This window comes from Nymphalis io, chromosome 3 (assembly GCF_905147045.1).
Source record: "Nymphalis io chromosome 3, ilAglIoxx1.1, whole genome shotgun sequence".
Lineage (NCBI taxonomy): Eukaryota > Metazoa > Arthropoda > Insecta > Lepidoptera > Nymphalidae > Nymphalis > Nymphalis io.
In genome coordinates, this window is record NC_065890.1 from 10629956 (window position 1) to 10635863 (window position 5908).

At 32.8% G+C, this 5908-nt stretch overlaps 1 protein-coding gene across 1 annotated transcript in view; it reads left to right on the forward strand.

Annotated features, from left to right (window-relative positions):
- LOC126781142 (mitoguardin) overlaps positions 1-5908 on the forward strand; it is a 50601-nt gene that overhangs the window by 5750 nt on the left and 38943 nt on the right. The window lies entirely within an intron of this gene.

Below are 5908 nucleotides of genomic sequence, written 5' to 3' on the forward strand. Positions count from 1 at the left end.
CTCTACAAAGGGAGCTGAATGCGCCGCGGGTGAAAAGGATTGCCCGCTATTTACACAGCGCTTTCCTTGCACGAATTCACATCTTGGAAATTTTTAAATCCTCGTAAACTGACGCGGAAATTTCGAGGCGGCTTCGTGATTAAAAATGTACCTCGCAAACATTTGTTTTGAATTGATGTTTCTATTTTGTCATTTGCTTCCTTACTATTTATTATTCATATGTATTTGTAGATTATATTATACTTATACTTTGATAAAATGTAGTCGCTTATTTTTTTGTATATTCTTTTCAACAGACATCTTTTCAGTTTTAGTTAATTAGTCGCCTCAACATTTGCCATCGATGATTTTTTTTCAAGCTACATAAATTTCATTCAGATTTCATAATTTTTCTTTTAACTTGCTTGCCATTTCGTCCATTTAGCTGGGATCAGCACTATGTGTAAAATATTTGGCAGATTTTTACGGTCTTCCTGACGCCACTCCTCCTTAGGATTTTGCTGATAGTTAGTTAGTTAGTTCCCCGCAACCATAAGGATGAGGCGCTAATGTGCTCGATTGAATATGCTTAAAAATACCATCATTTCTTGTGACGCCTGCGGGTTGAGATAGTTTTGGACTTGGGGTTACTTTATTCTACCGGTACCGGACAGCTTATAAACTGAGTATATGATAATAATTAATACATAATTTGGTCGTTGTTCTAAAAATAAATCATAGTCTAGATTTATGCAAAAATGTGTCTATAAAAATAACAGTTTCTGAGAATAGTAGAAATGGTAAACATTTTTCTACTCGTCCGTCTGACACCTGGCGACAGATATAAATAACCCCTCTAGACGATACATTTGCTATAGCGAATCTCATTACAGCGAGTGCACTGTTTGCGGGGTACATTTAATTCTAATATCGGCTGCTTTTAACCGATTATACTCGACGCTTGTATAGATAGAGGAAAACAATTATGATATATTCTAATGAAATTACAATCGGCTTGTGACTGTATTTACTGGTGGCTTTGTGCAAACTCGTCTGGGTAGGTACCCAGACGGGTAGGTACCACCCACTCATCAGATATTCTACCGCAAAACAGCAGTACTTGTTATTGTTGTATTCCAGTTTGAAGGGTAAGTGAGCCAGTTTAATTACAGGCACAAGGAACATAATATCTTAGGTCCTAAGGTTGATGGCGCATTGGTGATGTAAGCGACGGTTAATATTTCTTACAATGCCAATGTCTATGGGCGTTGTTGACCACTTACCATCAGGTGGCCCATATTTTATATATATTAATATATATAAAGTTGAATAGTTTGTTTCGTTATTACGCTCATCAATGGATCAAGAGAAATCTTATTTGAAAAAAAAAATGCGTTAGGCCATTGTTAGGCCATGACATAAAGGGAAATGTCCCTTATGCTACTGCATGTTACAGTTACTGGCTCACTCCCACTTAAAAGGCTAAAAAGGAACACAACAATAATAAGTATTGATGTTTGGTGGTAGAATAATCTTCACGTAGTCACGTAGAATAATCAATAATCTTCGGTATATAAGAATAACAGAAATAAGTTTTGTTTGTTTGTTTGTTTGTTTGTTTGTTTGTTTGTTCTTTTCCGGGTTTCATGCACAAACTACTAATATTATTAGAGCTGAAAAAAAAGTTGCAGTCCATAGATGCTTTTAGTAAACTTGTGCAAGATTTTTGTCGTAATCATGTTATCTTTTACCGCCGAACACCACATTTATTATTATTAATATACATTAAGCACATGAAAAATTGCTGTCTTGCGATATAATATGTGATTAGCGATTGGTGCCTACTCAGGCTTACCATCAAGTAAGTTGGTATCAAACGTTCTTGCTGTTGAAATCATGTACATTACACGTATGCATCCGGGTTCGTCGTCTCTCGTGTCGTATAGCGAATACCTAATTATGCCGAAATGTACTTTTCGCGTTATTGTAATATATATGCGGATTCAGTACGTTTGTTTGTTCCGACATTTTTTTTGAATACCAAACAATTTCGTAATTTATATTATTATAGGCCATTTTCGAGGGAAAATTTTAGTCGTAAGGTACCTACGTCGTAAAAGCATCAAAGACTAGGTCTACTATGATTGTATAGTTAATTTATATAAATATGAGTGAGGATTTTGAAGTTGTTATAGTTGTGTCTGAATTTTAATCATAATATAATCTTCATTGTTTAAGGTTTAATTTCGTCTATATGGATGTCTTTGTGTGTTTGTGTCTATGTTCCTAAAATTAAATACACCTCTTGCATATTGAGGGCAAATTGTGTTAGCGATTTCAATCCAATTTCTTCAGACGCGTAATTGCATAATAAAGTTAAAAAATCATGTTAAATCTGTCTGTCACACCTAACCGCATACAGAACATTTTTACTAAAGGTTAAATTAAGACAATTGGAGCGCCATAATTAAAATATGACGGAAACTGCTATAATAATGGTGTATGGTTGTTTTTATGAACTTTATTTGTAGACGAATTGGACTGTAGTAAAATTATTTATTTTATAACTCACTGCCGACCGTGGAACGTTTGAGACGCACCCAACTTTACGCTTGTAAATGTCAGTGCCATGAACTTTAGATGGACGCTGGCATTATTTCAGTCGCGATATACAAATATAAACTGTATAATTTTCCAGACACGTGCACTTAAGGGTGTCTTAAAAAATCTGCTTTAATATTTGATGATCAAAAAACGGAACATAAAAATAAAACCGTGAATACCTCACTGCTGGGAGAAGGCCTCTTACCTGGTGAGGGGAAGATTTGTATTTCATTTCACCATGAATTTCTACGGTGGACGGTTATAGTATAAACGTATGTAGCAATAAATCATTCCTTCACTGGCGAGCATTATATGAATTATGGATATATAAATTATAGATATATAATCATGTGAAAAAAGCGGAAGTTACCTATTTGTTCGTATTTTTACCTGCGATGTTCAGTACCACTTAATATCTAATCTCCCATCTCGGCTCATAAAAGTCAGTCTATTCAATATATGTTGCTTAATGCCTAGCTTGAAAACTTCGTATATTCTTACTTTATAACGTATGAGATCTTTACCCAGCTGCTATTTTGTGGATGTTACTGAAAATAGTTATAACATGTAATGTAACATTGATTCAGTTTAACAGCTACCATATAAAGATTTTAGATAAGGAAAGAAAATATTCTAAAGCTGAGTATTTCTATATAATATGTAATATAAAATGTAACCCGCCCTCGTAGTTGGAACGCGTCGAAATGACCTGTTAGGGATGTTCGAAAATAAGTATATGTTACGAGGCTGCAATATTCATTTTTCATTGTATCCATATTACGTAGTAAAGGGTCTTTTGTTCAAAAGTAATCAAGCTTGATTTATTGGGCGATCCTAAATGTTATAAGCAGTTGGGAAAGAAACGCCACAAGCTAAAATTATAAAATTATTAAATATCTTGCAGCCTGTTTCTTATTACTTTACTTTTATAATCTGCATAATTCTTGTTCTTTAATTGAATTTTTTTGGTATTTTTAGGGATGGGTTAATAAAACAACATTTTCTATGCAATTGTTATTTTACTTCGTGTGACAAAGTTTTGAATGTTTTATTACTTGATTAGCATAACAATGCTTGGTAATTTGTTTTAAAGCTAAAATATACAGAAAAATAAATGCAATAACTGACATTATCTCAAATAATGGTATTTAATAGATAGATAGATAGCGGTGTCACCAAAAGTCTTAAGTTTACTGGTGGTAGGGCTTTGTGCAAGCCCGTCTGGGTAGGTACCACCCACTCATCAGATATTCTACCGCAAAACAACAGTACTTGTTATTGTTGTATTCCGGTTTGAAGGGAAAGTGAGCCAGTGTAATTACAGACACAAGGGACATAACATCTTAGTTCCCAAGGTTGGTGGCGCATTGGCGATTTAAGCGATAGTTAACATTTCTTACAATGCCAATGTCTATGGCCGTTGGTGACCACTTACCATCAGGTGGCCCATATGCTCGTCTGCCAACCTGTACTATAAAAAAGTCGTTTTTAAAAATTTCACGTATGAGATACGAAGTGCACGTTACAGACTGAAAATCGGATTGTGGGGCGTGTTAGCGTGACAAACAAAAAGTTTCAGAATTATTATATTAGTTTGGCAAGTCGTGTCTTGAAACAAAGAAATAGTAAAATGTTCAACTTTTTTATTTATAGATATAATATTTTTTTTACTTATATTTTATGATAGTAGCTTTTCACAATGTATATAACTTTATGCGTTTACACTATAAAATACAATGTTGAAAATTATTCAATTTAAATATTGATTTAAGTCGATAAATTTTATTGCTAGCACTAGAAATCATTCAAGATTTACTTGTCAGGACCTAAGTAAGTTTTATGAATAAAATTATCGTAAAAATGGAATTTTACGTTTTTTGCTTAATCTTCAACTTTAATATTACCTACCTAACGTGTTGATAAAAATTCATCAATAAAATAACGTTATTATTGCTATGTTTGTATTTTGTTTAAAAAACCTGTAATGTTTAAATATCAAGCTCAGAAAATTATGTTTATTTTTAAAATATTTTTTGTTGCACACGTTTTGTGTATCACGTTGAATTACCATATAAACCAGACACATACATAATGACCGGTTTATATGTTGACAAAAAAGTTAAAGCATTCCAAAATATACATCATATATCATTAAAAAGAACTGAAAAAGGCATCCTAACTAATATTATAAATGAGAATGTACGTTTGTTTGCTATATTTTGTTTTATGTCTCTTAACCGATCATCATGAAATTTTGAATAAATGTTATCAGAGATAAAGAACATACCTAAAGGGTACCTAACCTCTGATCCCTTAAAACATATGTGGACGAAGCCGCGACTGGAAACTATTTATAATACAATATTTTTAGGTATTCCAGAGAAAGTATTCAGTTCCATTTTTAAAGTGTAAACAACTATCCTATTATTTTATTTTTAATACGCTATTTATATAAGACCGTTGTTAAAAATGAGGTCAATTGGACATGCTGTCGATTGAAGTCGGAATGCTCGTGGCTGCTTGCTAATCAAATACATCTTCTTTTTCTTTTATTGCTCAAATGAGTTCTACCTAGTTAATATTGCTTTTTTATAATCATTGTTTGATTTTTTACTTTTTTATTGTCTTACGTGTTAGTTAGTGTTATAAGGTTTTTTTTTATCAGACTTATATAGTAAAGTTACCTGCCTGCTAAAGATGAAACCCTGTTATAAATTTTACAATTAATATAAATCATATGTAGGGCTACTTATATAAAGCGTGTGTTTATGTGTTTGTAATATACAAATAATATAAGGCATTTTATCACAAAAAATACTGTTAATAGTTTTTTTAATTCAGTTTCTAATATTATTGTTTCAAAATAAAGACCTTCCAGATGTAATGATAACCAGTTGATCTTATTTCGGCCCTTGAGGATTGATAACGGCTGGCTCCATACAGGCCCATCTTGATGGATACACCCACTCGCCAATCATTTTAATGCCCATTAGTAAAGTACTTGTATTGTGCTCCGGTTTGAAGGATTAGCGGGTAAATGTTACATACAAGGGATATAACATCTAAGACTAACCTACCAATTCATGGTCATAGTCCGGTCAGTATAGATTTGAAAAGTGGAGCACGGTGAAAGAAGGCCAAGGTGGTCACTAGCATTAGGCAATTTTTCGGGAAAATTCAATTAATTCCTATTCATATAACTTAAAATTAAATAACATTATGATTCCGGATTTAATCATACAAGGCAAGGCTAGCTTATTTAAAATTATTCTAGCTCACATTGTAAGTGAATATTAATAAGGATTTCGTGAAAATAATAGACATA